An 11,284-nucleotide genomic window follows, 5' to 3' on the forward strand; every position below is an offset into this window, starting at 1 on the left:
TATTGCTAATTTTCACAATTCTCAGACACGCGTGATATTTGTAAGAGTGTGAAACATGCAAACATAAGAAATTAAACCAATCTGATTTGGAAACGCAGCAGTCGTTCTTTTCTTCCTCAAATCTTAAAGCATCCGTTTTGTTCGTAAAAAATATCACATGAAGAGTTTGATTCCAATCAAACATATTTCCCTTCAATGAAATCTATCCTTGAAAAGCAAGGATGATGTAATCTCCATTTTTAGTTAAATGTGCCATTGCCGATAATAACTGATAACAACATGTTTCAGTGATAACATGTCTGACATTTAAATTAAAACTTACATTATATGCTACATATCATTCACCGTGTCATGTTCTTTATAATCTGGCCGATCTACTTCCGTAATAATAGAATATACTTGATGATATCTGAATATGTAATCAATGTTGACATTTCAGAATTCTCAAACATTCCAATCAAAATATATCTCCAAAATTACTTTTTTCATTCTTTGTATGAACCTCACTGACGAAAAGCAATAACTATTATAGCCGAATAATGTGATGTTTTATTATATCTCATTATTTAAAACACTAAATTAAACCGAGCTATTGCAGTATTGGCGCTAATGTCTCTACTAGGCAATTCCTATATGTAAACTTCAAAAATAGCCCACTCAATCAAAATTAATTATTAACTAAATGCTACTTTGGCGGTCGTTATTGTCTGAGGACTTCTAAAGTAATGTATCAGACCCCATCTTGCAATCTAATTATTGGAAATATCAGCACAAGCAGTACTGAAGTATGAGTTAAACATACAAAATGAAAATTTGAATATGACGACTGTGGAGTCATGTGATAAATCAAATATAATATCACGTTTCGACCCAAAACACGTAATAGTCCGCTACAGATTGCTCTCTACAGAAAGCCGTTACAACACGACTACGTTTTTATTTTATATGTTCGCTATACCTCTTTTGCAAATGTTCATATATCAAGTCGCATTTTATTCGTAATGAAACCATGTAATGATTCGATCGTTTTTTTGATTTAATATAATTGAGTTTTTGTATAGACCTTTTCGAAACTAAGTGCTTTTCTTGCCAGTTTTGGCAAGGTGTTTTATTGAGTCTGCATGTTTTGTTTGTACTCTAACGAGTTACCTACAAATCTTGATCTTACGATATGTAGCCGTAAATAAGATTCCCAAAATATAATTGAATAGCACTAGATATGTATCACTTCTTATATACACTTTATTTCCTTAAAGTCTTTATTTTTAGCAAAATTTTGCCCTCCGACGTAGCATATATGATTTAATTTTGCTAAAAATAAAGACTTAAAACAGACCGAAACTGTTTTTAAAATTTATCTAAAACCTCTTCCGAGGCATTTCGTTGGTTCGTTCCATCCAAAAACTATCTCACATTGAAAAAACAACAACAACAGCATGACGGACAAATGATAAATTAAATCATATATCCTACGTCGGAGGGCAAAATTTGCTAAAAATAAAGACTTAAAACAGACCGAAACCGTTTTTAAAAATTATCTAAAACCTCTTCCGAGGCATTTCGTCGGTTCGTTCCATCCGAAAACTATCTCACATTGAAAAAACAACAACAACAGGGTGACGAACAAGTGTTCCAACACCTGTTTCGCAACACGATTTAGTTAAATTAGGCAAACGACCATCATTAATACGTTCCTTTCCGTTTAAAAGCTGCACTCTCGGATATATACAGTTTTACTTAAAACAAGGTCTCCGAAACGGCTTCACTTCAGTCATATTAGATAAGTCACAATATGACTGATCTCAATTGTCTTGTAAACTGCCGAAAAATTTTCCATAATGCGTGCGTAACGTTTTTAGCCATAAAACATTAAAAACCGGAAATATGATAAACGGCAATCAGATCTATTTTCAGCAATCTAATGCAACAGTACAGGCTTCCAGACGTTTACTCAAAAATAAGCTTATTCTAAGATAAAAAAGACAAAAAGAATCAAAACGCTCAATCTGTGCCAGTACGGCTTAAAGTATACATACGATTGAAAGATAAGTCCATATTTATCATACAGTAACTGTTAGCCAATCACATCGTTCAATGTGCAAACTGGCTAAAATATAAGCCGTGGACAACTTATCAATGTTTTATAGCATTGGCTGTCGTGATCCAAGTTGATAGAAAATGAGAGAATATCACTTCAGGGGCTCGATTCAGCAACTTAACTTTTTGGTTCAATTTCAATTATACTGTTGCCAGAAGAATTAACAGGTTTAACATTTAATATTGAATCATTTTCACATTGAAAATAAGGAAAGCCGGTATTACTGTTTAGAAACAAGAAATACTATGGCTCCGGAACATTTTTCCAATAAATCAAGCACGTAAAGTATGGGAAATGTCTTGACGAAGTTATGATAACCGCAACGGTTTTCATTTTTCCTAGATTACACATATTTTTATCACCCACGCGAAGCACAAACAAAAATACAACACTTCGTTTCTGTTCTGTAATGTATCGATTTTGAACAAGGGACTGCTTTTAAAGTATTTTGACATGCGAACTTGTAGGAAATATAGGTATGTATAATTTGAAAAAGCTTTAACATTGAGAATATAAAGATGCGTTCAATGCATGTCATTTGTACCATTAATTCACCCTTAAGCAAAGACATTCAAGGTTTGGAAACAGTAGCCTCGGTATATGAAAAGTGTTTCATTTCTATTTTTTCGAGAAAAAAATACTCAAATGGGCCCAAAAACAACAACAACAACAAAAAGAACTTTAAAGGGGCTGGACATCGAACGGTCCCAAAATTCAGTATTAAAACAAAACAAACCAATAATTGTCAGAATGAGCTAATGTGATGCCGATAATACATTATTTTTGCAAGGTTATTTTCGATGGTGAATGGTCGAGGAGTTCAGAATGAATACGGGGATAACATCACTTGACAATACACAACAATAACGATGACCCTGATGCACAAAGTGCAAATAAATAGCATACATTTCACGGGTAACATGCAGCGCTCCACTACAACGAAGAGAGAAAACATAAATTATGCTATTTATTGGTTATTTATAAATGCTATTCCCGTTCACAAGCCGCATATAGCAGTGTATAAACAATGTCACGGTCTTGAACGGCCTTATGATGTCGTAAAAGCAGTCCCATTTATTATCCGCGTATGGCGGTCTGCATAAACAACGTTACGCTCTTGAACGGCATTATGATGTCGTAAAAACATTCATTTAATGATTCATTTACTGTTGCCACCATGGAGCAATCGGTGACAAAAAAACCTTCAAGTGATGGATAGTCGTGAAGCCTGATCAATATTTCATTGGACACATATTACTGTTAATTCATATAGTAATGTGCAACAGTAATATAACATGTATATGACGAAAAGTAAAATGAAGTTCTTATTATTTAATGAGGACTTATCTGTTCTCATGAAATAGTTGGTGGAGCTATTTAGCACTCTCTATTTATAAAATTCTCAACATATCAGCACATACTGTAACATATACTTCTGCTTGTTGCCTTGAGGCTTTCCCTGTGAGATATATAACTCTGATTTTGCCTTATAACGCAAGATTACGTAATCCTGAGAATATCAAGAAAAATCAGACAAGGCCATATGGTGTATCTTCGATAAAGCTTGCATATCGACACTTGTTGTAGACGTTCAACAGTTAAAGAGAAACAATGTCAAACCTGTGACATCCGCTTCTTTGAAATTTCTGTTTATTAATAATCTATTTTCGAGGATCTATCTCTGTCGAATCGTTTGTTTCAAATACCGTTCAATTTTTGAATTCTTCCAATTTCAAAGAATAATCAATTAAGATACTTTTGAAAGAAATGCTGGTGTTATTGCGGTTTCAAATTTTATGTTGAACTATGTCAAGATTAATGTCTGGGCCAGTTTAAATGAACACATGAAAGGCATTTTCAAAAACTTTTAAATATTTGTTGAATGTAAAGTAAAACATGTTGCTACATCCTACTATTTTGACGTAATAGCTAGATGACATGAAGTAAATCCTCAATGAATAAAAATGGGCGGAGTGAGCGTAGCAAACGAGTCCTTCTTTATCATTACGAAATTAATTCTGGTCATCTAACTAACTTAGAAAATAATTTCATTGGCTGATACATTGAAAACGCAAAATACGACATAGGGATTATGTATTGGATTAGTGGCAGTAGGCGGACCTTTAAACACCCGCAAAAGGTGAAATTATTCTTAACGATTAAGTCAAGTACTAAATGGTTGCTTATCTGCAATTTTATTGGCTAAAAATGTAGGATGCATTCTAAAGAATGTTAACACTATGGACCGTTATATGTATATATTGATCGTTTGGGCCTTTAATGCTTACTCGGGTGACAGCATTTTACCCGGTGTTTCACGGAGATAACAAAACTATGAGGTACCAAGGTCAAGAAAAAACAACACCAGGTAGAGGAAAATAACGACAACTTGTATTAAAGAAAATTGAAAAATGGGAATGTGTTTCATCAGAGAATAATTAAAACAATAAAAACCACTTCCAATCCTGCAACTATTTGTTTATATTAATATCTAATGTATCTTTTATAAAATACATTTGCATTTGTTAACTTGGTAGAAACCGGAACTGATGTCAATTTGAAATATCGTAAGAATGTTGACCCCTCTTGGGTTCGAACCAATAATCAGTAAGGTGACAGGCCGACACCCCGATTCAGCTAAACCATCTGCATAATTACGTTTTTGCATAACAGATGAAGTAGCATCGTAGCTTAGCCATCATTAAAGGCGATTACTGCGGCGTTAAGGGGTCCAAGAGATCATCCGTTGAGCACCACTTCTCCACATGTCACTACCAAACCTCCACCAAGGTCAAAGGGGATCCCTTTTAGACCTACTGAGAATTAAAAGAACAGAATTCTCTCATAAGCACCATTTGTAATAATATTTAATAACGAACATTAATAATACAAATGGGACTAATGTTTTATTCTAGCAAAATAATTTATTAGAAACTATGGAAGTTCACTATGACGAGGTAGAGTGTCACGCACAAGACCGAATTCTGTATCTCAAATGTCTTAGTCAAGGTAATAGGTCAAAGGTAGAAATGATCATGTCCGAGCTATATCTTGACCATGCATTGAAGGATTTTCAAAAACTTGCCATGGAGGTTCACCACGATGAGGTGGCGAGTAGCAATCAAGACCCTTGTCTGTACCTTAAAGGTTAGGGTCAAGGTTAGAGGTCAAAGGTTAAAATTGTCCTTTTTCTGTCTGTATCTTTACCAACCATGAATGATAGGATTTTCCAAAATAACCTTGAAGGTTCACCATGATGAGGCGGCATGTCGCGCAAAGGACCCAGGTCGTGAAAGGTCAAGATTAAAGGTGAAAGGCTGAAGTGATCCTTGTTCTCGCTGTATCTTGACCATGCATTCTTGGATTTTCAAACAAACTTGCCATGAATGAACCCTGTGAGGAGGAGGAGGTCGCGTGTCGCGCATTAGACCCAGGGCGTTACCTCTAAGGTCAAAGATAGGGTTAAAGGTCAAATGTTGAACTTAAAATTGTCCGGGCTGTATCATAACACTGCCATGAAGGTTCACCGTAATGAGGCGGCGCTCACAAGAACTTAAAGGTCAAAGGTTGAAATGATCCTTTTTCGGTTTTCATCTTGACCATGCATTATAGGTTTTTAACAACAATGGCCAGAAGGTTCAACATGATAAGGCTGTGTGTCGCAATTAAGACGTCTATTGTCAACATGAGTACTGGTTATAACACTGGTCTAGACTAAGCCTTATCCGAGCTGTATCCGATGCATTATAGAATTTTTCAAAAACAAAATTTCCATGGAGGTTGACCATGCTGTGGCATAGTTTCACAGGTATACTTATTGTTTAAAATCATGTTCTTCTGTGTAAGGATTGCATGGAAAGGAATTTAGTCTGGATCAAAGATTCTTTCAATGGGATCAACATTTCGCAATTTGGCTTCAGTTTAATTCTACGTTGTATTTGAAATACTTAAGTTAAATCGCGTTGTTCAAATTGAAAGACACTATGTGATACTGAATTTAATATTTGCTTTTGTAATAAAGATGCGTCTGTGTTTGTATGTTTGATGATTCCAATTATATAAATTATGTACCTTGTCATAAAACAAAATATGGAAGGCAAAAGCTTTATATGGAATTGCAACTCGTGCATCAGAAGAAAATAAATAAATAAACATTTTCAATTTGTTCATTTACTGAATAACTATTTTCTCCATTTAAATTTTATAAAATACAGTGCTTAAGTAGACCAGTCTTATTCGCTAAATTTATATTTTATTTGATTATAAAATAAATTAATGATTTAAAACAGTCGCTTATTTATAAAACTATTAAATTGTGCAACTATAAAAACACTAAGTATTCTGTGTATGTCGATACAAGAACACGTGTTGGGTGCTAATGAAAGCTGGGAATCACACTATCATCAACATAATTCTCTTCTCAACTTTTATACCGTTATACAGCCATTAATCTTCATTATCCATTTGAGTTGGAACACTCTCATCATAAGCGAAACATATCCTCTTTATTTTGTTAATTAATTACAAAATACCAGAATTACCTAATAAAAGAAGGAATAACGAATGTAAATTAGCAAAGTGGAGGCATCTGCTTGTGATTCTAATTCAAATTGTCGTTTCACGCATTTGAAGAGGTCATGATGTGTTTATTCCTGGGCCTCTAAAATCTCTCTTTCATTTCCTAGATAAAAAAACAAATCCTGTACCGAATAACCCACTAAAGTACTTGACTATGATTGATATTTCAATCGGTTTTTCAACAAAAGCCCTACTAAAAATGCGTTTCGTAGGATGGCTGTAGCATCAAGTAAACAATGTCTTGATTGACATTATTTTAAACGATGTAAAATTTGGTAAGTATTGATGTACCCAAACATGTAGAAGGTCAAAATAGGACAAGAACTGTCTGTATTGCTATTTTGCCAAATTTTTAGACACGCGCGATACTTCTTCGACCCAAATCTTGGAACTGAAAGCAAACCACAATGTTTGATTCTAAACTACACAATCAATTCCTTGCCTTTTAAATTTCCAATAAGCTCTTGAAACCCTACGTTAAGCCGTTTTATTGAAAGTTAAAAAGCAAAAAATAGTGTGTTTTTTTGTAATCACGTTGGAGGTCTTACAGGTGCAAATTGTTTTATTTACAATTCTGCGCAGATACTTTAATTCAACTGTCATGATCAACGTGGATTGCATTTAATAATTATTTCAAAAACACAACACTCTGGTGTTTCTCAATAGACCTGAAGGCATCGGAATACTCAAATTCGTCGGTGAGAAACAAGTTAGACAGGCGGCAGATGAAAAATCTCAATATTAATAAACATGTTAGACCTAAACATGACCTTTTCGTTCTTCCGGAATGCTGTGACTTCAATCCGTGTAGTATGTAAGAAATAGCACATGAAGAGATTGAGTCCAATAAAACGTATTTCTCTTCATTGAAATATATTTTTGAAACACAAGGATGATGTAAACTCCATATTTTAGATAAATGTGCCGAAAATAACTGATTACAACATGTTTCAATGATAACATGTCTGAAATTTGAATTAAAACCTACATTGTACTGTGCCATGTTATTTATAACTTCGCTGATCTATTTTCGTAATAATAAGATAAACTTAATGATATCTAAATACGTAATCAATGTTGACATTTTATAATTCTGCAAACATTCCAATCCAAATATATCTATAAAATTACTTTATTTCGTTGTATGAGCCTTACTAACGGGAAGCGATTCCATTAAAGTCGAATTATATTATATTTCATGCTAGTTCATTATTAAGTATATTTCAATAAGCACTAGCTATCTTAGTGTAGATGCGTATGTCTCTATAATAGGCATTGTACATGAGTGAACTTCAAAAATAACCCACTCAATAAAACAAACGAATGGCTAAATGCAACTTTGGCGGTCGTTACCGTCTGGGGCCTGCTACAATACAGAATCAGACTCCATCTTGCAATCAAATTTCTGGACAAATGAGCGCAAACACACAAAAACGCAACAACAACATGAATATAACAGTTCTGGGATCGTAACATTTATCAATTATATATATACATATTTATAATATCGCACATAAAACCAATACTTTGTATAGAAAAATATAACTGTAAGAAAATAAGACTGATCCAATATATATTATCAAAGGTTTTCGTTAATGTTAAAAGCGAGGTTGTAGTTATCACGCTTTAACCCAAGACACTAAATGGTCCTCCACCGATGGTTTCTATAGACAGCCATTCTAAAACGACTTTATTTTCGCATTTGTATAGTCAGTGTATATTTTAATGAAACGTCTTTTGGAAATGGTTATATATTACTTCGCATTTTATTCGCAATGAAACAATGTTGCCGTAAGCTGGTTAATAATAATGCCAAATTATTTTTTTAAAGCACTTGAAGATATTTACTACTTCTAATGTTTATTTTTTCTTGACATGTCATTGTTTTTAGTGTTTATTATGTTGCTTTATCAAACGCTATTTATGGTATCATTTTAGAATTGATCTAAACAATTTCAGAAACGTTCATTGAGACACGCAAATTAATGAAATAACGGCTTCATTACAATTTATATCATGTGTAGAATACAGAGAAAATGACGTTTGTTCTGTTTAAAAGTACACCGACCTGAACTAAGTACAGTTGGAGCAAAGAACAATGTTTTTTTTTTATTTTGGCTAAACTGTATCAGACAGAAGTGTTATTAATTTTTACAATGTTGGGATGTTTTTTGTTCCTTTTTCGCTTAAACGTCTTGACTAAAAATGATAAAAAGGGAAAAGGAGTACTTTATCGGCTTAATGCATTTTCGGAAGGCCAAAACACAAGACGTGTATGTACGAGTTGAAATAGAGCGACCAAACGACGCCATTCATTTATACGACACGTTTTCCGGCTCTCCATTTACAAACTTTTTAATACCAGATTATATTTTGAGTTTTCATATCATGACATATTAGACTGAACTGTTCACATATCTTAGTATCCCATTTAAAATTATTTGTATCACTATTTTTAACCAAGAGTTATATTAATTAGTTTCATACATTAAGTACAGTGAACAACTATATCCGTATGTTATTCTTTGTACTTACGTAATTTCACTTTATTTGGTAGAAATTCATCGGCTACAGCGGTCTTTGCCTCTATACCTAATGACACCCAGGCCTGATTTTTTCTGTTATTTCAGGCACTCAAAATGTACCAAAATAAACCCATAAACAGTAAATCGGACGGTTAAATGAGAAACAATTTAATTTATATTGTCATTTATTCTGAAATGGAGATTTGCAAAGTCATTCGGATACATGAAAAGCAATTATTTTTCAAGAAATCAAAAACGAAAAATATGGGAAATGTCTCTATGGAGTTATGCGTACATTCACGGTATTTATTTTTTGAGATTACACACATTTTAATTCCCTACACAAAAGCATTATGTTTTACCATTACTAAACCAATGTAAATCGGACGCGGCCTTAGCAAAAGTGTATATGAATTCTATAGAAACACGTCCAGTAGTCAAAATTGTATATATAAGCCATAAATGACACAGGCCCAAAACCAGATACACAGAACAATAACACACACGTCCACAAACAACTTACACCATATAGAATGTATAAAACTAGCGGTGTCTATAGAGGAATGTTGTGGTTCCGCCTTGGAGCGGTCACCAAAATGTAATTTTACTTCTGATATAAACTAGTTTCCGTAAACAACCTCACATTAATCCCAACACTCCGGAATAAGGAAAAAACGTGAATGGCAAATCTTATCCAAGTGTGCATTAACTTGAGCAAATTTAAGAATGAAACAAATGATGATAAAAAGTAATCGATAAACCTCACGTACTTTTATGATTAGGGACATAACTCTCTCTACAGCTATAAGAATGCGAGTCAGAGTACCTAATGCAATCTTTAGTTAAGATATGATGCACTTGTTCCAAAAAATAAAACAATAAAAATCTCTCACAGTCTGCCATAGGGATATTTTGCGTTGTGCATCGTAGTTTTGATACTGACAATGACAAAATCTTTGCTCTGACGATGATGTGAATGAATGTTTTGTAACGAAATTAACAGGCTAAAAGAACTTCCGTGCACAATTTCCGAACACTTTCGTAGCATGATTTGTTTACTCAAACGTAGACAACCTTGAAAAATAATGTTTACCCGACACAAGTGAGAAATTCCTTTACAATTTGTTCTTGGCAGACTGGATCTGTTTCTGATTTGTTTAGTATTCTTGCTGTTGACAGAAGTGCACATTCTTTCAGGCACTCAAAATGTACCAAAATAAACCCATAAACAGTAAATCGGACGGTTAATTGAGAAACAATTTAATTTATATTGCCATTTATTCTCAGATGGAGATTTGCAAAGTCATTCGGATACATGAAAAGCAATTATTTTTCAAGAAATCAAAAACGAAAAATATGGGAAATGTCTTTATGGAGTTATGTGTACATTCACGGTATTTATTTTTTGAGATTACACACATTTTTATTCCCTACACAAACGCATTATGTTTTACCATTACTAAACCAATGTAAATCGGACGCGGCCTTAGCAAAAGTGTATATGAATTCTATAGAAACACGTCCAGTAGTCAAAATTGTATATATAAGTCATAAATGACACAGGCCCAAAACCAGATACACAGAACAACAACACACACGTCCACAAACAACTTACACCATATAGAATGTATAAAACTAGCGGTGTCTATAGAGGAATGTTGTGGTACCGCCTTGGAGCGGTCACCAAAATGTAATTTTACTTCTGATATAAACTAGGTTCCGTAAACAACCTCACATTTATCCCAACACTCCGGAATAAGGAAGAAACGTGAATGGCTAATCTTATCCAAGTGTGCATTAACTTGAGCAAATTTAAGAATGAAACAAATGATGATAAAAAGTAATCGATAAACCTCACGTACTTTTATGATTAGGGACATAACTCTCTCTACAGCTATAAGAATGCGAGTCAGAGTACCTAATGCAATCTTTAGTTAAGATATGATGCACTTGTTCCAAAAAAATAAAACAATAAAAATCTCTCACAGTCTGCCAGGGATATTTTGCGTTGTGCATCGAAGTTTTGACACTGACAATGACATAATCTTTGCTCTGACGATGATTTGAATGAATGCTTTCTAAC

This window comes from Mya arenaria, chromosome 1 (genome assembly GCF_026914265.1).
Source record: "Mya arenaria isolate MELC-2E11 chromosome 1, ASM2691426v1".
In the NCBI taxonomy this organism is placed as follows: Eukaryota; Metazoa; Mollusca; class Bivalvia; order Myida; family Myidae; genus Mya; species Mya arenaria.